Here is a 21,460-nt window from a genome sequence, read left to right on the forward strand (position 1 = left end):
AGGAACATTCTTCCCACTGATCACCAATGTAAGGAGCATTCTTCTCACTGATCACCAATGTAAGGAGCATTCTTCCCACTGATCACCAATGTAAGGAGCATTCTTCTCACTGATCACCAATGTAAGGGACATTCTTCTCACTGATCACCAATGTAAGGAACATTCTTCTCACTGATCACCAATGTAAGGAACATTCTTCTCACTGATCACCAATGTAAGGAACATTCTCTCACTGACCACCAATGTAAGGAACATTCTTCTCACTGATCACCAATGTAAGGAGCATTCTTCTCACTGATCACCAATGTAAGGAACATTCTTCCCACTGATCACCAATGTAAGGACATTCTTCCCACTGATCACCAATGTAAGGGACATTCTTCCCACTGATCACCAATGTAAGGGACATTCTCCCACTGATCACCAATGTAAGGATCATTCTTCCTCACTGATCACCAATGTAAGGACATTCTTCCCACTGATCACCAATGTAAGGGACATTCTTCTCACTGATCACCAATGTAAGGACATTCTTCCACTGATCACCAATGTAAGGAACATTCTTCCCACTGATCACCAATGTAAGGACATTCTTCCCACTGATCACCAATGTAAGGAACATTCTTCCCACTGATCACCAATGTAAGGAGCATTCTCCCACTGATCACCAATGTAAGGGACATTCTTCCACTGATCACCAATGTAAGGAACATTCTTCCCACTGATCACCAATGTAAGGAGCATTCTTCCACTGATCACCAATGTAAGGAGCATTCTTCCCACTGATCACCAATGTAAGGAACATTCTTCCACTGATCACCAATGTAAGGAACATTCTTCCCACTGATCACCAATGTAAGGGACATTCTTCTCACTGATCACCAATGTAAGGGACATTCTTCTCACTGATCACCAATGTAAGGAACATTCTTCCACTGATCACCAATGTAAGGAGCATTCTTCCCACTGATCACCAATGTAAGGAGCATTCTTCCCACTGATCACCAATGTAAGGAACATTCTTCCACTGATCACCAATGTAAGGAACATTCTTCCCACTGATCACCAATGTAAGGAACATTCTTCTCACTGATCACCAATGTAAGGGAACATTCTTCTCACTGATCACCAATGTAAGGACATTCTCCCACTGATCACCAATGTAAGGAACATTCTTCTCACTGATCACCAATGTAAGGGACATTCTTCCCACTGATCACCAATGTAAGGAACATTCTTCCCACTGATCACCAATGTAAGGAACATTCTTCCACTGATCACCAATGTAAGGGACATTCTTCTCACTGATCACCAATGTAAGGAGACATTCTTCTCACTGATCACCAATGTAAGGGACATTCTTCCTCTGATCACCAATGTAAGGGACATTCTTCCCACTGATCACCAATGTAAGGGACATTCTTCCCACTGATCACCAATGTAAGGGACATTCTTCCCACTGATCACCATTTAAGGAACATTCTTCCACTGATCACCAATGTAAGGAACATTCTTCCCACTGATCACCAATGTAAGGAACATTCTTCCCACTGATCACCAATGTAAGGAACATTCTCCCACTGATCACCAATGTAAGGAACATTCTTCCCACTGATCACCAATGTAAGGACATTCTTCCCATGATCACCAATGTAAGGGACATTCTTCCACTGATCACCAATGTAAGGAACATTCTTCCCACTGATCACCAATGTAAGGGACATTCTTCCCACTGATCACCAATGTAAGGAGCATTCTTCCCACTGATCACCAATGTAAGGGACATTCTTCCCACTGATCACCAATGTAAGGAACATTCTTCTCACTGATCACCAATGTAAGGGACATTCTTCCCACTGATCACCAATGTAGGACATTCTTCTCCACTGATCACCAATGTAAGGGAACATTCTTCCCACTGATCACCAATGTAAGGAACATTCTTCCACTGATCACCAATGTAAGGACATTCTTCTCACTGATCACCAATGTAAGGAACATTCTTCCCACTGATCACCAATGTAAGGAACATTCTTCCCACTGATCACCAATGTAAGGACATTCTTCCCACTGATCACCAATGTAAGGAACTTCTTCCCACTGATCACCAATGTAAGGGACATTCTTCCCACTGATCACCAATGTAAGGACATTCTTCCCACTGATCACCAATGTAAGGAACATTCTTCCCACTGATCACCAATGTAAGGAACATTCTTCCCACTGATCACCAATGTAAGGAACATTCTTCCACTGATCACCAATGTAAGAGACATTCTTCCCACTGATCAGTGGGAAGAATGTTCCTCACCAATGTAAGGAACATTCTTCCCACTGATCACCAATGTAAGGAACATTCTTCCCACTGATCACCAATGTAAGGAACATTCTTCCCACTGATCACCAATGTAAGGAACATTCTTCCCACTGATCACCAATGTAAGGAACATTCTTCCACTGATCACAATGTAAGGAGCATTCTTCCCACTGATCACCAATGTAAGGGACATTCTTCTCACTGACCACCAATGTAAGGGACATTCTTCCCACTGATCACCAATGTAAGGAACATTCTTCCCACTGATCACCAATGTAAGGAACATTCTTCTCACTGATCACCAATGTAAGGAACATTCTTCTCACTGATCACCAATGTAAGGAACATTCTTCTCACTGATCACCAATGTAAGGAGCATTCTTCTCACTGATCACCAATGTAAGGGACATTCTTCCCACTGATCACCAATGTAAGGAGCATTCTTCTCACTGATCACCAATGTAAGGAACATTCTTCTCACTGATCACCAATGTAAGGAGCATTCTTATCCCCGACCACCAATGTAAGCTCCCTCTTTTCCACTGCACGTGTGTTCCGTGGGCGGCAAGAGGTTAACGTTTCTAGATGTTCTCCACCACATAGCAAATCTTCAGATAAACTGCCACTTACAGGAAGTATTTGGGTTGCGATTATTCCCAGCAGTCTTCTCACAATAGTGCATGGCACATGTTCCTTGCCTTGTGTAATATAAAGTGCAATACGATTTGATATCACAAGACCAAAAGGCAACACGTATGTGCGTCACAGCTCACAAAAATAACCATTTCCTCCCCTCCCCCCGACCGACACCTCCTCAGGATTTCCCTGACAGAGCAGACACAGCATCACAAATATCAACACCAAGGAAGGGACCTCTAATGAGCTCGCTGAGCATGAGACCGTCCTGAGAGTGCAAATTACATCAACACCTCTAGCGAGACCTGTGACACCAATAATAACTACGCCAAGGGCTGAAAATGAGGGAAACATGCAAGAAGAATTCCTTCCCACATCCAAAACCAGAGCCATCACCTACACATACCAGGGCTGCACTGAGAGGAGAGATACGCCACCATTCCTGGGGGGGGGGGGTTCTCGACGCATTGGGCAGCCCCATTCAAATCAACGGGCCCCGCCCAGGCTCCATTCACGCGTCGGAGATTCCGCAGCGGCAACGCGCTTATTTGGACGTACCTGTGCATCGCGTTTATCTCAGCCTATTCATTTCAATGGGCTGCCCTGCATGAAAGAAGCAAGCAGAAAAAAAAAAAAGTGCCTGGCACACTTTAACCACTTCAATACCGGGCACTTGTACACCTTCCTGCCCAGGACAATTTTCAGCACTGTCTCAATTTAAATGACAATTGCGCGGTCATTCAACAATGTACCAAAACACATTTTTTTATCAGTTTGTTCCAACAAATAGAGCTTTCTTTTCGTGGCATTTGATCACCCTCTGCGATTTTTTATTTTTTGCGCAACAAATAAAAAAAAAGACCGAAAATGTTGAAAAAAAAATAAAACACACGTTTTAGTTTCTGTAAATTTTTTTTGTAAATAAGTATGTTTTCTTCTTCAATGACGGGCACCGATATGGCTGCACCGATATGGCTGCACCGACGACGGGCACTCATAGGCGGCAGGGACGGACGCTCATAGGAGGGCAGGGACGGACGCTCATAGGCGGGCCAGGAATGGACGCTCATAGGCGGGCAGGGACGGACGCTCATAGGCGGGCAGGGACGGACGCTCATAGGCGGGCAGGGACGGACGCTCATAGGCGGGCAGGGACGAACGCTCATAGGAGGGCAGGGACGGACGCTCATAGGAGGGCAGGGACGGACGCTCATAGGCGGGCCAGGGACGGACGCTCATAGGCGGGCCAGGGACAGACGCTCATAGGCGGGCAAGGGACGGACGCTCATAGGCGGGCAGGGACGGACGCTCATAGGCGGGCAGGGACGGACGCTCATAGGCGGGCAGGGACGGAAACTCATAGGCGGGCAAGGGACGGACGCTCATAGGCGGGCCAGGGACGGACGCTCATAGGCGGGCAGGGACGGACGCTCATAGGCGGGCAGGGACGGACGCTCATAGGCGGGCAGGGACGGACGCTCATAGGCGGGCAGGGACGGACGCTCATAGGCGGGCAGGGACGGATGCTCATAGGCGGGCCAGGGACGGACGCTCATAGGCGGGCCAGGGACGGACGCTCATAGGCGGGCAGGGATGGACGCTCATAGATGGCATTGCTGAGCATCACCGATTTTATTTGTTCCATAATGGTCCCAGTCAGTGCCCATTTGTGGGCATAGATTAGGCATGTATTGGCATATGTGGATGGCCATGGGTGATGTACCTGGCCATTCAGATGTTAGGGGGCTTTCCTGGTGGTCCAGTGTGGGCATCCGCAGGGGGGCTACGCTAATAATCAGCACAGACCTCTCCTCTACTCATGTCTGTCAGACCCGAGTGAGGAAAAGCCGATCAACAACTCTTCCTGTTTATGTTGGAGGCTCTTTACCAAGATCGGTGAAGTGGTGCGTCAGGCTGACACACCGCACCACCGATCGCCGCGATACACACCCACACAGCTGTTATTCTGCTGGGCGTCATAAGACATCCAGTCAGAATAATTGAACCACCGCACGGCTGTCATTTTGCTATAGGCGGAAGTGGTTAAAAACCGTGCCATGCCAAAAACGCATTAGCAGGATGCATGGGGTGGCATGAAGAATTAATCACACAGCTGTGCATCTGCAAGAGGGTAGTGCGTTTTTGTGCATTGTGGGAAGGTGTTAAATTTTGTGCGTTGCAGCAATGCACAGGTGTGAACGAAGTCTAAAAAACATTTTTTTTTTTTTTTTAATCATCATTTATGATGTTCACCTAAAAAAAAAAAAATACCATTATAAACAGAAAAACTAAGAGAGAAAAAGGACTTTCAGTGAAGATTTTCCCAGTTGGTAATGATGCGGCTTCTATTAAACTATTTGGGGTGTGGTGCCCGGGGACTTATAATGGGGATGCAAATCGTATTCCGTCTTTGTATTTAGCAGTTTGCCTGCAGTTCACCTACAATGATCGATTGATTGAATAAATACCGTATATACTCGCGTATAAGCCGAGGCACCTAATTTTACCACCAAAAAATGAGAAAACGTATTGACTCGAGTATAAGCCTAGGACAGGGTTGACAAATTTGCTTGGAATCTAGGAGCCAGCTAAAAAAAAGTTAGGAGCCAGAAAAAGCACCCCGTCCCGCAAGCTTGCGCGCAGAAGCTGTAGACCTCCTCTGTAACTCAAAACATGCAACCTGTAGAGTTTTATAAACGTCGCCTATGGAGATTTTAACGGGTAAAGGTTTGTCGCCATTCCACGAGCGGACGCAATTTTGAAGCGTGACATGTTGGGCATCAATTTACTCGACGTAACATTATCTTTCACAATATAAAAAAAAAATTGGGCCAAATTTAATGTTGTCTTATTTTTTAATTCTAAAAAGTTAATTTTTCACAATATAAAAAAAAAAAAATTGGGATAACTTTACTGTTTTTTTTTTTTTTTTATTAAAAAATAAGACAAGTATTTTTTTTCCCCCAAAAAAGTGCGCTTGTAAGACCGCTGCGCAAATACGGTGTGACAGAAAGTATTGCAACGACCGCCGTTTTATTCTCTAGGGCAAGGATAAGCAATTAGCGGACCTCCAGCTGTTGCCAAACTACAAGTCCCATCATGCCTCTGCCTCTGGGTGTCGTGCTTGATGCTGTCAGAGTCTCGCTATGCCGCATGGGACTTGTAGTTTGGCAACAGCTGGAGGTCCGCTAATTGCATATCCCTGCCCTAGGGTGTTAGAAAAAAAATATATATATAATGTTTGGGGGGTTCTAATTAGAGGGAAGAAGATGGCAGTGAAAAAACACATTAGAACTGCTGTTTTACTTGTAATGCCAACGGCTACCACCAGATGGCGCCAGGTCACAGAAGGAAGCTTGGCCTTCACAAGGCCGTGGCCTCAATTACCGGCCGTCACTGGCCCGCCGCGATCCTCAATTACCGGCGGGAGCCAGGTAACAATGTGTCACAATTGTGATCGGGCGCCCGGATTTTGTCGAGCCCTGGCCTAGGGTGTCCATGCCTAGACTGACGTTTAACATGGGAGTCTATAGAAGGGGTGCCCGGCTTTGAAAAAAAAAAAATCGGTGCTCCCCAGCTGTAGGTCCTCCAGACAACAACCTTTGCACACGTGTAGAGGAGAAATGGGGCTACATGTGTGCCGAGTTCCGGGTCCCCAAAATCACCGGAGAAATGATCGTTTAACATGGGAGTCTATGGAAAGGGTGCCCGGGTTTGAAATATCGGTGCTCCCCGGCCGTAGGGCTCCTGGACAACAATCTTTGCACACTTGTAGAGGAAGAGTGGGGCTACATGTGTGGCAAGTTTGGGGTCCTGGGGACCTACGGCCGGCACCGGGTCCCCAAATTCTGGGAGATCAGGCGCAAAAAGGTGACTCGAGTATAAGCCAAGGGGGGGCCATTTTCATGTACCGTATATACTCCAGTACATACGTACATGCCTGTGTGAAAAGGCACTGCTGGAAGCTTTGGTGGAGGTAGGAGGCACAGAGGGAAGATTATTGTACACAAACGCTTCAATCATTAGGCGGTGGCGTGGTTATGGCTAAACCTTTATTACTAGGGTTGTCCGATACCGATACTAGTATCGGGACCGATTCCGAGTATTTGCGGGAGTACTTGTACTCCCGCAATACCCCCGATACCGAAATAGAATACAACACCCCCCCCGCCACCGCCGCATCCCCGCTGCCGCCGACTGGTTAATACGGGCGGGGAACATTACAGCTTTCATTTGAATAGCTGTAATGATTCGCGCCGCGTATAGGACACTCCCCCTTGCTCGGGTGAACTGTCCAATCCCTAGCAAGGGGGAGTGTCTATACGCGGCGCGAATCATTACAGCTATTCAAATGAAAGCTGTAATGTTCCCCGCCCGTATTAACCAGTCGGCGGCAGCGGGATGCAGGCAAGGGGGACATGGCTGGATATGGGGGGGGGGGGGAGACATGGCTGCATATGGGGGGAGACATGGCTGGATATGGGGGGAGACATGGCTGGATATGGGGGGAGACATGGCTGGATATGGGGGGGGGGGGGAGACATGGCTGGATATGGGGGGGGGGGAGACATGGCTGGATATGGGGGGGGGGGAGACATGCTGGATATGGGGGGACGGGACATGGCTGGATATGGGGGGGGGGATATGGCTGGATATGGGGGGGGACATGGCTGGATATGGGGGGGGACATGGCTGGATATGGGGGGGGACATGGCTGGATATGGGGGGGGGACATGGCTGGATATGGGGGGTGGGACATGGCTGGATATGGGGGGGGGGGACATGGCTGGATATGGGGGGGGGGGGGACATGGCTGCATATGGGGGGGGGACATGGGGGGGGGATTATGGGGGGGGGGGGACATGGCTGCATATGGGAGGGGGGACATGGCTGCATATGGGAGGGGGGACATGGCTGCATATGGGAGGGGGGACATGGCTGCATATGGGGGGAGACAATGGCTGGGATATGGGGGGGGACATGGCTGGATATGGGGGGGGGGGGGAGACATGGCTGGATATGGGGGGGGGGAGACATGGCTGGATATGGGGGGACGGGATATGGCTGGATATGGGGGGGGGGGACATGGCTGGATATGGGGGGGGGACATGGCTGGATATGGGGGGTGGGACATGGCTGGATATGGGGGGTGGGACATGGCTGGATATGGGGGGTGGGACATGGCTGGATATGGGGGTGGGACATGGCTGGATATGGGGGGGGGGGACATGGCTGCATATGGGGGGGGGGACATGGCTGGATATGGGGGGGGGGGACATGGCTGCATATGGGGGGGGGGACATGGCTGCATATGGGAGGGGGGACATGGCTGCATATGGGGGGGGGGACATGGCTGCATATGGGGGGGGGGGGGACATGGCTGCATATGGGGGGGGACATGGCTGCATATGGGGGGGGACATGGCTGCATATGGGGGGGGGGAGACATGGCTGCATATGGGGGGGGGGGAGGACATGGCTGCATATGGGGGGGGGAGACATGGCTGCATATGGGGGGGGGGGACATGGCTGCATATGGGGGGGGGGGAGACATGGCTGCATAGGGGGGGGAGACATGGCTGCATATGGGGGGGGGACATGGCTGGATATGGGGGGGGGACATGGCTGCATATGGGGGGGGGGACATGGCTGCATATGGGGGGGGGACATGGCTGCATATGGGAGGGGGGACATGGCTGCATATGGGGGGGGGGGGGACATGGCTGCATATGGGGGGGGGGACATGGCTGCATATGGGGGGGGGGACATGGCTGCATATGGGGGGGGGGGGACATGGCTGATATGGGGGGGGGGGGACATGGCTGCATATGGGGGGGGGGACATGGCTGCATATGGGGGGGGGGACATGGCTGCATATGGGGGGGGGACATGGCTGCATATGGGGGGGGGGGACATGGCTGCATATGGGGGGGGACATGGCTGCATATGGGGGGGGACATGGCTGCATAGGGGGGGGGACATGGTGCATGTGGGGGGGGACATGGCTGCATATGGGGGGGGGGGCATGGCTGCATATGGGGGGGGGCATGGCTGCATATGGGGGGGGACATGGCTGCATATGGGGGGGGGACATGGCTGCATATGGGGGGGGGACATGGCTGCATATGGGGGGGGGACATGGCTGCATATGGGGGGGGGACATGGCTGCATATGGGGGGGGACATGGCTGCATATGGGGGGGGGACATGGCTGCATATGGGGGGGGGGGGACATGGCTGCATTGGGGGGGGACATGGCTGATATGGGGGGGGGGGACATGGCTGCATATGGGGGGGGAGACATGGCTGGATATGGGGGGGAGACATGGCTGGATATGGGGGGGGGGAGACATGGCTGCATATGGGGGGGGACATGGCTGCATATGGGGGGGGGGACATGGCTGCATATGGGGGGGGGACATGGCTGCATATGGGGGGGGACATGGCTGCATATGGGGGGGGGGACAGGACATGGCTGCATATGGGGGGGGACATGGCTGCATATGGGGGGGGGGGACATGGCTGCATATGGGGGGGGGGACATGGCTGCATATGGGGGGGGGACATGGCTGCATATGGGGGGGGACATGGCTGCATATGGGGGGGGACATGGCTGCATATGGGGGGGGAGACATGGCTGCATATGGGGGGGGAGACATGGCTGGATATGGGGGGGGAGACATGGTGCATATGGGGGGAGACATGGCTGCATATGGGGGGGGGACATGGCTGCATATGGGGGGGGGACATGGCTGCATATGGGGGGGGACATGGCTGCATATGGGGGGGGACATGGCTGCATATGGGGGGGGGACATGGCTGCATATGGGGGGGGGACATGGCTGCATATGGGGGGGGGGACATGGCTGCATATGGGGGGGGGGACATGGCTGCATATGGGGGGGGGGACATGGCTGCTATGGGGGGGGGACATGGCTGCATATGGGGGGGGACATGGCTGCATATGGGGGGGGGGACATGGCTGCATATGGGGGGGGGGGGGACATGGCTGCATATGGGGGGGGGACATGGCTGCATATGGGGGGGGGAGACATGGCTGGATATGGGGGGGGGACATGGCTGCATATGGGGGGGGGGACATGGCTGCATATGGGGGGGGGACATGGCTGCATATGGGGGGGGGACCATGGCTGCATATGGGGGGGGGACATGGCTGCATATGGGGGGGGGACATGGCTGCATATGGGGGCGGGGACATGGCTGCATATGGGGGGGGGACATGGCTGCATATGGGGGGGGACATGGCTGCATATGGGGGGGGGGACATGGCTGCATATGGGGGGGGGGACATGGCTGCATATGGGGGGGGGGGACATGGCTGCATATGGGGGGGGGGGGGGACATGGCTGCATATGGGGGGGGGGACATGGCTGCATATGGGGGGGGGGGGGGACATGGCTGCATATGGGGGGGGGGGGGACATGGCTGCATATGGGGGGACATGGCTGCATATGGGGGGACATGGCTGCATATGGGGGGGGGACATGGCTGCATATGGGGGGGACATGGCTGCATATGGGGGGGACATGGCTGCATTTGTGGGGGGACATGGCTGCATTTGTGGGGGGACATGGCTGCATATGGGGGGGACATGGCTGCATATGGGGGGGGGACATGGCTGCATATGGGGGGGGGACATGGCTGCATATGGGGGGGGGACATGCTGCATATGGGGGGACATGGCTGCATATGGGGGGGAGGGCATGGCTGCATATGGGGGGGGACAGGGCTGCATATGGGGGGGGGACATGGCTACATATGGGGGGGACATGGCTGCATATGGGGGGGACATGGCTGCATATGGGGGGGACATGGCTGCATTTGTGGGGGGACATGGCTGCATTTGTGGGGGGGACATGGCTGCATATGGGGGGGACATGGCTGCATATGGGGGGGGGGACATGGCTGCATATGGGGGGGGGACATGGCTGCATATGGGGGGACATGGCTGCATATGGGGGGGGACATGGCTGCATTGTGGGGGGACATGGCTGCATTTGTGGGGGGACATGGCTGCATATGGGGGGGGGACATGGCTGCATATGGGGGGGGGGACATGGCTGCATATGGGGGGGGGACATGGCTGCATATGGGGGGACATGGCTGCATATGGGGGGGACATGGCTGCATTTGTGGGGGGACATGGCTGCATTTGTGGGGGGACATGGCTGCATATGGGGGGGGGACATGGCTGCATATGGGGGGGGGACATGGCTGCATATGGGGGGGGGGACATGGCTGCATTTGTGGGGGGACATGGCTGCATTTGAGGACACATTTAAAAAAAAAGTATCGGTATTCGGTATCGGCGAGTACTTGAAAAAATATCGGTACTTGTACTCGGTCCTATCGGGACAACCCTAGTTATTACAGCCATTAAACTCGGACAACGTACACAAGGCCAGATGTACACCCTTCACCCCGGAGCACACTGGGATCTCTATGCACCTCCGGCCGTCTCCCAGTAAACCTACACCGGAAATATCCTTCCGAGGAGGACTTGCCAAGATGTGACGTCGCATGCAAAGAACACAAGAATGGCAGGCGGAGAGCCAACGCTACAACCTGTTTTTAGGTGAGCCGAGGACAAGACCGACTACACAGAGCTGAGGGACCTGGTTCTATTTCAAATGCCACTTTATGCATGGACATACACCTCCTTAGACTTCTTCTGTCTGAATATTATGGTCACTTGCTGGCTTGGCACCATCCACAGGCAGCTTAACTCTTCAAGACGACACACAAGTTGAATCCAATGCACTTTTTATTTCAGACAAATTGCAGTAGAGAGCCTTTTGTCGTTTTTTTTTTTTTTTTTCTTTATACAAAAAAAAAAAACACTTTCCTAAGCCAGGGGTTGACGAATTTGCTTGGAATCTAGGAGCCAGCTAAAAAAGTTAGCCAGAAAACGCGCCCCGTCCCGCCGAGCTTGCGCGCAGAAGCGAACACATACGTGAGCACCGACCGCATATGTAAACGGTGTTCAAACCACACATGTGAGGTATCGCCGCGATTGGTAGAGCGAGAGCAATAATTCTAGCCCTAGACCTCCTCTGTAACTCAAAACATGCAACCTGTAGAGTTTTTTAAACGTCGCCTTTGGAGATTTTAAAAGGGTAAAAGTTTGTCGGCATTCCACGAGCAGACGTAATTTTGAAGCGTGACATGTTGGGTATCAATTTACTCGGCGTAACATTATCTTTCATAATATTAAAAAAAATGGGGATAACTTTACTGTTGTCTTATTTTTTTAATTAAAAAAAGTGTAATTTTTTCCCAAAAAAGTGCGCTTGTAAGACCGCTGCGCAAATACGGCGTGACAGAAAGTATTGCAACGATCGCCATTTTATTCTCTAGGGTGTTAGGATAAAAAAATATATATAATGTTTGGGGGTTCTAATTAGAGGGAAGAAGATGGCAGTGAAAATAGTGAAAATTACATTAGAATTGCTGTTTAACTTGTAATGCTTAACTTGTAATACCAACAGCCACCACCAGATGGCGCCAGCTCACACATCTGGTGGTAATAACTTTTTTTTTTTTTTTTTTTCCCCCCTTCCAAGCCAAGTCGCCAGGACCCTATTTCTAGTCGCCATGGCGACCTGGCGCCCGGGATTTGGCGAGCCCTGTCCTAAGCCTAGTCTCTGAATAACGAACGTTGACTAGGTGAACATGGAATAAACAGGGAGGGTCTGGCCAAGATTAAAGGGGTTGTAAACCCTCCTATTTTTTCACCTTAACACATCCTCTGCACCAAGGTAAAAAACATCTGACAATTAGCCCGCCCCCCCCCCCCCCCCCCCGAGCACCCGTTTTCCTTTAACCGAGCCCTGGAATGTCCCACGCCAAGGACGCGCTGCATCTTTGCCCGGGGTTCTTGGCTCTTGATTGGATAGATTGATAGCAGCGCAGCCATTGACTCCCACTGCTGTCAATCAAATCCAATGACGCAGGCACGAGGGGGGCGGGGCCGAGTCCTGCATTCGGCGGCTATAGACGCCAAATGCTGGATACGGGCGCCCGCCCACAAGGCAACTCCCTTTGGGAGAGCACTTCCCAGAGGGGGTCATCTGATGCGGGAAGGAGCCAAGAGAGCCGGTGGGGGACCCTAGAAAATGGCATTCGGGGCCCTCACAAGCTGCACAGTGGAGGTAAGTATGATATGTTTGTTCTTTTTATTTATTTTTAATCAAACCTTTAGTATCACTTTAACCCCTTCCCGACGGCCGTACGACTACATACGGCCGCAGGGTGGTTCTACTTCTCTGGGGCGCCGTGTTTTTACGGCCGCCCCTTTCCACGTTCCCCGAGCGCGCAGCGGGGAACTTCTGTGCTGCCCGTGTCCCTTGGACACAGCCAATCACAGATCGCTGTGAACGGCCAATCGGAGTGGCCGTTTGGTAGGCGATCTGTGCGGCCAATGAGAGATGATCTCATATGTTTACATATGAGATCATTTCTCATTGCCGGCTCACACAGACAGCGGTGCTGTCAGGGAGAGAGGAGACGGATCTGTGTCTCTTGTACATAGGGACACAAATCGGTCACCTCCCCCAGTCACCCCCCTTCCCCCACACAGTTAGAACACTATATAGGGAATACATTTAACCCCTTCCTCACCCCCTAGTGTTAACCCTTCCCTGCCAGTCACATTTATACCGTAATTAGTGCATATTTATAGCACTGATCGCTGTTATAAATGTGAATGGTGCCAAAAATGTGTCAAAAGTGTCCGATGTGTCCGCCATAATGTCGCAGCAGTCCCAATAAAAATCGCAGATCGCCGCCATTACTAGTAAAAAATAAATAAAAAATAATAATTCTGTCCCTTATTTTGTAGGCGCTATAACTTTTTGCGATTTTTTTTTTTTTTTACTAAAAATATGTAGAATAGGTATCGGCCTAGATTGAGGATTAAAAAAAAATAAAAAAAATGAAAAAAAATTGAGCTATTATAGCAACAAGTAAAAAATTATTATTATTTTTTTTCAAAATTGTCGCTCTATTTTTGTTTATAGCGCAAAAAAATAAAAACCGCAGAGGTGATCAAATACCACCAAAGAAAGCTCTATTTGTGGGGAAAAAAGGACGCAAATTTTGTTTGGGAGCCACGTCGCACGACCGCGCAATTGTCAGTTAAAGCGACGCAGTGCCGAATCGAAAAAAGTCCTCTGGGCAGGAAGGGGGTTTAAGTGCCCAGTAAGGAAGTGGTTAAACTAACTAGCACTGAACAGGGGAAGACAGAGGAAGATACTATGTCAATAGTAAACAAGTTGCAGTGACTCAATACTACAATAAAATAACCTCATAATTTAAAACAAAAAAAACACGCACACACACACACAAAAGGGCAGCCAACGTTCATCGTGATTGTCGCTGGATTCACATAGTGGGACAGGTTTATTTTATGTTGAAACTGTTTTATTGAGTAAGGGCTCTTTCACACGGGCGGCCCGTTCAGGTACACCTGCCAGTTTTTTAGGCGGACCTGAACGGGCGCTCCGTGCTCCTCTATGGAGCCGCGGATGTCAGCGGTGACATGCCCGCTGACATCCGACCCGCCAAAGTGTGACGGAGGAAAAACCTACTTTTCCATCCGTCTGGCGGATCGGATCGGGTGAACACGGACAGAAGGTCCGTGCTCATCCGATCCCCCCCATAGGGGAGAGCGGAGAAAAGACAGGGTGGTCCCTGCACAGTGTGTGTGGGGACCGCCCTGTCATCTGCCGGCTCAGCGGGGATATACGGAGCGATCCCCGCTGAGCAAGCGGAGGTTCACGGGAAGGATCATTACTGTGATTGACAGCAGCGCCAGCCAATGGCTGCGCAGCCATCAATCCGCCCAGCCTAGCCAATCAACGGCCAGGCTGGGAAACAAGAACATCACGTGAACGCGCCCAGGAATTTTGAACGGTCAGGTAATTAAACCGGGGGCTAGGGCCGGTACCATCGGATGTTTTTTCACCTTAAGGCTCCATTCACACCTAGGCGACAAAACGCCCGACGCTCGATACGCTGGAGGGGCGAATTTCCATTGCTGTCTATGAGATGGTTCACATCTCACGCCGAACGCCGAAACGCCGTACGCCTGAAAACAAGTCCCGGACCCTTTTTTTCAGGCGGCATTGGCGTTCGGCCATAGACAGCAATGGAAATGATTTGTGGAAAAAAAAAAAAAGTTACACAAATCGCGGCAAAATACGCCGCATACGCGGCGTTACAATGTGAATGCAGCCTAATGCATAGGAATGCATTAAGGTGAATAAAACTTTTACCTTTACAACCCCTTTAATGAACACAGAAATAAGTGAACTAAGCTAAGTAATGGTAAATCAAGTAACCAGTAGACCACTGTAAACAGTGGCGTAGACAACGACAGGTTTATTTTAAATAAATGATTTGTCAAAAAACGGTTTGTGTTTTTATTTACCTTTGAAATTTTTTTTTTTTTTGGTGAATAAGAAAGGGGACTATATACTGTTACCAATTCACATGAGTGGAAGGGGCGGGATCTGGGTTTTTTTTTTCTTAAAGGGGGCTTCCAGATATCAATAAGCTACGCTCTGCCACCCCATAACCACCGGCCAGGGTTATAGGGAAGAGGCCCTTGTCATCAGCATGGGGACAAGGTGTGCCCCCACCAGCACAGTGCCACCCCCTGCCAAAGTACGGCTACAGGGCGGTTGCTTAACTCTGGGAGGCCGTTAATTTAACAGCCTCCCAGAGAATCGTTCCCGCGCGCGCCCTGGGGCACGCACACGTGAAAATCTGTGCGCACCGGGTTCACGGGACCCGTAGCAACACAAATCTCGGTTAAGGGCCAATGACAGCGGCCCTTTACCACGTGATCGCTCCGTTCAATGACGGCACGATCACAAATGTAAACAAAACTGGACAGCAGGGTCATTACAAGTTCATTACTCTCCTCTCCTCACACCGATCCAGCGTGAGAGGAGAGCGAGTGTGACCCAAACAGTGAGTTTTTTTGCATTGAGCAGTGCGCAGCAGTGCCCCAACAGTGCCCCAAATAACCACATCTGTGAGACCTCTGTGACAACAGAGCAACACCAGTGCCACTACAGTCCACACCAGTGCCACTACAGCAGGGGTTGACAAATTTGCTTGGAATCTAGGAGCCAGGTAAAAAAGTTAGGAGCCAGAAAACGCGCCCCGTCCCGATGAGCTTGCGCGCAGAAGCGAACACATACGTGAGCAGCGCCCGCATATGTAAACGGTGTTCAAACCACACGTGAGTTATCGCCGTGATTGGTAGAGCGCGAGCAATAATTCTAGCCCTAGACCTCCTCTGTAACTCAAAACATGCAACCTGTAGATTTTTTTAAACGTCGCCTATGAAGATTTTAAAGGGTAAAAGTTTGTCGGCATTCCACGAGCGGACGCAATTTTGAAGCGTGACATGTTGGGTATGAATTTACTTGGCGTAACATTATCTTTCATAATATAAAAAAAAAATGGGGATAACTTTACTGTTTTATTTTTTAATTAAAAAAAGTGTAATTTTTTCACAAAAAAAGTGCGCTTGTAAGACCGCTGCGCAAATACGGCGTGACAGAAAGTATTGCAACGATCACCATTTTATTCTCTAGGGTGTTAGGATAAAAAATATATATAATGTTTGGGGGTTCTAATTAGAGGGAAGAAGATGGCAGTGAAAATAGTGAAAAATTACATTAGAATTGCTGTTTAACTTGTAATGCTTAGCTTGTAATACCAACGGCCACCACCAGATGGCGCCAGATCACATCTGGTGGTAATAACTTGTAATACCAACGGCTCACCACCAGATGGCCCCAGCTCAAAAAAAAAAAAAAAAAAAAATTTTTTTTTTTTTTTTTTTGCCCCCCTTCCAATTCAAGTCGCCAGGACCCTATTTCTAGTCGCCATGGCGACCTGGCGCCCGGGATTTGTCGAGCCCTGCACTACAGTCCACACCAGTGCCCATCAGAGTTACATCTGTGCCCAGCAGTGCCACACCTGTGCCCACCAGTGCTTATCTGCGCCACATCAATGCCCACCAGTACGCTAATCAGTGCTACCAGAGCCACACCAGTGCCACTACAGCCTGTGCACATGAGTGCCACCTGTGCCCATCAGTGCCACCTGTGTGCTAATCAGTGCCACCAGAGCCACCTGTGCCGAATAATGGTGAGTGAACCTTTTAGCTTAAAGATGGATTATTTCACTAAGATGAAGTGTGTGCTTACTAGCACAGGCAGAATAGCGGTGTGCTCTGCATACAACCAATCTATTTTCCCCATTTATTTTATTACACAGTCCTTTTAATTTTTTATTTATTTTTTAATATTTTTTTTTTAATCACAAGAAAAGAAAAAATCCCTTGTGATAGAAAAAAGGCATGACAGGTCCTCTTTATGGAGACATCTAGGGCCTATAAGACCACAGATATCAGATATCTCCTCTACCCTGAAAAGCATGAAAATCAAAAACACACCCACACGCCTCTGCTTTCTATGGTTTCAGTTCAGTGTTTACATCTGCCAGAGCCAGAAGTGATGTCGCTTCTGGCCTCCTAGGATCATAGAGATGGTTGGCAACCATCCATTCTTTGACCAGCTCTGTGGTGGTCCGATCGCACAGGAGAGCCTGGAGAGGCACCGATGGACAGCGGTCAGCTGATAGTATGGCTTTTACACTGTAGGGAAAAAAAAGATAAAATGTCTAGATGTTGGGTGTAGCTGCAGATATAGGGCCAGATTCACATAGAATTGCCCTGGCGCAGCGTATCAGAGATACGCTACGCCGCCGTATCTTACCTGGCTCTAAGTCGAATCCAGGAAAATTTTGTGTCGCAAGTTACGGCGGCGTAGTGTATTTCTCGGCGCGTATTTCAAATTGGGCGGGTAGGGGGCGTGATTCATTTAAATGAAGCGCGTCCCCACGCCAATTGAAATGCGCATGCTCCGTTTTGAAATTTCCCGCCGTGCTTTGCGCGAAATGACGTCGCACCGACGTCATTTTTCGAACTTAGACGTGAGTTACGTCCTTTCCTATTCACGGACGACTTACGAAAAAAAAATAAAAAAAATCTAAATTCGACGCGGGAACGACGGCCATACTTTAACATGGCAAGTCTATCTATACGCCACGAAATAGCAGCTTTAACGATACGCCGGGGGAAAAGCCGACTAGCAACAACATAAGAGAATGCGACGGCCGTGCGTACCTTCGTGGATCGACGGAAAAAAGCTAATTAGCATACCCGACGCGGAAAACTACGCGAATTCCCCCAGAGGGCGCCGAAGTATTGCACCTACGATCCGAAGGCGTACGAAGCTGTACGCCTGTCGGATCAAAGCCAGAAGCCGTCGTATCTTGGTTTGAGGATTCAAACTAAAGATATGACGCGGCAAATTTGAAAGTACGCCGGCGTATCAGTATTTTGAGAATCTGGCCCATAGCATCCAGATATCGCCATATAAGTCCACACTGTCATGTCCCGAATGGACCTTGCTTTGTGCACTGGTCCAAATCATTTGGCGGAAGGGGGGGGGGAATTATGGTGGGGGGTTGTTCTTCAGGGGTTGGGCTTGGCCCCTTAGTTCCAGTGAAGGGAAACCTTAAGACGTCCGCATACCAAGACATTTTGGAGAATTTCATGTTCCCAACTTTGAGGGAACAGCTTGGGGGACGGCCCTTCCTGTTCCAACATGACTGTCCACCAGTGCACAAAGCAAGGTCCATAAAGACTTGGATGAGTGAGTTTGGGGTGTTGGAACTTGACTGGCCTGCACAGAGTCCTGACCTCAACCCGATAGAACACCTTTGGGATGAATTAGAGTGGAGAATGGGAGCCAGGCCTTCTTGTCCAACATCAGTGCCTGACCTCACAAATGCGCTTCAGGAAGAATGGTCAAACATTGCGGGACCCAAGATCTCCGTTTCATCGAGCACAAAAGTCACCATTCGAACTTCAGCCTTCTTGGTCCAAATAGGATACATCTCACTCGAGTCCTTTTCACCAGTAGTGGTTCACTGCCCTTTGTTAAACACACCACCATGCCATTAAGCACCAGTCTTGCTCGGTTCCCTATCCTGGGACCCCTTACTTTCACTAACCAATTACCACAGTTAGTAGGTCCATCCACATCCCCCTTGGTTGCCATGGGAGACTCTGACCGGTGACCCTTGGCCCTTTGAACTAACTTTTTTTTTATTTATTTTTTTAAGCTATGCTCCTGATGAAGCGGCATTGGCCGTGAAACTAGTCGAGATGATTGTCGTGACCCTCAAACCCATTGCGTTTTCCCCCCCTGGGGACCACTATACTGGTGCTGTGTATGGCTGTCAATATTTTAACTCTGTATAACTTTATGTGCCTTTTCGATGTTGTAATCAATAAAAGTGTATTTTTGTTTATCTGCATTCTTACACTTAATTTCACTTACCAGTACCGCAATAGTCCAATCGGACCCCCCCCCCCCCTCTCTTGGTTCTTTGGTTTGGGGACCTTAGACCCAATGGCCCAGATTCTGAAAGGGCTTACGACGGCGCAACGCAATGTACGCCGTCGTAAGTCCTAATCTGGGCCATCGTATCTATGCGACTGATTCTTAGAATCAGTTACGCATAGATATCCATTAGATCCGACAGGCGTAAGGCTCTTACGCTGTCGGATCTTAAATGCATTTTTTTTTTTCGCCGCTAGGTGTCGCCTCCGTCGTTTTCCCCGTCGAGTATGCAAAATACGCAAATTCCCGAACGTACGCGCGGTCGACGCAGTGAAGTTACGACGTTTACGTTAGATTTGCGACGCGTAAAGTTGCCCCTGGGTATATGAAGGGCAGTCAATGTTAAGTATGGCCGTCGTTCCCGCGTCGAAATTTAAAAATTTATGTCGTTTGCGTAAGTCGTCCGTGAATGGGGCTGGACGCCATTTACGTTCACGTCGAAACCAATGACGTCCTTGCGACGTCATTTGGAGCAATGCACCCTGGGATATTTTCAGGACGGCGCATGCGCACTACGTTCCACGCGGGAACGTGCCTAATTTAAATGCTCCACGCCCCTACCCGGCTAATTTGAATTAGGCGGGCTTGCGCCGGGTGATTTACGCTACGCCGCCACAGACAAGTTCTTTGTGAATAAAGAACTTGCCTGTAAAACGTGCAGCGGCGTAACGTAAACCAGATACGTTACGCCCGCACAGTTTTACGCCCAGATACAAGAATCTGGGCCAATATTTCTATATTCCCATAGACCAGGGATATGCAATTAGCAGACGTCCAGTTGTTTCAAAACGACAAGTTCCATCATGCCTCTGCCTCTGGGTGTCATGCGTGTGGTAGTCAAAGATTTGCTATGCCTCATGGGACTTGTAGTTTTGCAACAGCTGGAGGTCCGCTAATTGCATATCCCTGCCATAGACACTCCGAAACCTTGTGGACGGCCTTCCCAGAAGAGTTGAAGCCGTTATAGCTGCAAAGGGCGGAGCCAACTCCATATTGAACCCTACAGGCTAAGACTGGGATGCCATTAAAGTTCCTATGTTTGTAAAGGCAAGCGTCCCAATACTTTTGGCAATATAGCGTATATACAATGCAACTCCGTTCCAACTGTTCTGGAATTTCGTAGAAGGTCTCAGCACCTGGAATTGTATGATTTTTTTTTTTTTTTCTTCTACAGTCTGTGACAAAATCCCATTATCTCGTCCACTCTCCGAGCGTTTAGTGACGCGCGCCGTCAGAGAGAGCGCTCTGCGGAGACACGAGTGACAGGATGACACAAACAATACGCCGGCAATACTTCACCGCCGCCGCTCAGAGAGCCAGATGGCACCCTCTTGATTTCAATCAGCGCAGGGCGAGCTCGGCTGTGGCAGGAGGAACAAATCTCTCCATAATACGAAGAAGGAGAGGAGGGAGAGGGAGCCTCGTACAATGGACGATTGTGCGTCGAGGTTGACGGTACGGGGTGAACAATCATCATTCCACAAAAACTTGGCAAGACGCAAAAACCTCAGACGTATGCCAGATGGGTAAATAAACTTCTTCCCGGTAATTACGGTATGTCAAATTCTCAGTAAAGATTTACTGTGACGGAAACAAAACGTCAGCAAACATCTCCGAAAACTGGTTTCCAAGAAGGTCAGAATGGATTACACACGATTCCAGCGGGTTGTCCTCCGAGGGTCGTATTTAAGGGATTACTTTAATTAGGCAAAATTATCCTTTACAATGACTCCACCTGTCTCCAAAAGGGCCGTCGGCCGGCCTCACGCTTGTAGAATTTCCAGGGGGGAAAAAAATTGTGTGAAAATTTGCACAAAAAAAAAATTCTCAGCATTTCCGAGGACTTGACAAATTTTGTTGGTTTTCAACCACTTGCCCTCCGGAAGGTTTTACCCCATTTATGACCATTTATTGCTATTCACTGTGACACTTTCCAATTGCACGGTCATCCAACACTCTTTGCAAATTAGGGGCCAGATTCACAAAAGAGATACGCCG

General features: G+C 50.1%; 1 protein-coding gene across 2 annotated transcripts in view; it reads right to left on the minus strand.

Annotated features, from left to right (window-relative positions):
• Positions 1-21,460, minus strand: part of UNC13B (unc-13 homolog B) — a 580,491-nt gene that overhangs the window by 492,828 nt on the left and 66,203 nt on the right. The window lies entirely within an intron of this gene.

The sequence above is a fragment of the Rana temporaria genome, chromosome 1 (genome assembly GCF_905171775.1).
Source record: "Rana temporaria chromosome 1, aRanTem1.1, whole genome shotgun sequence".
NCBI lineage: Eukaryota > Metazoa > Chordata > Amphibia > Anura > Ranidae > Rana > Rana temporaria.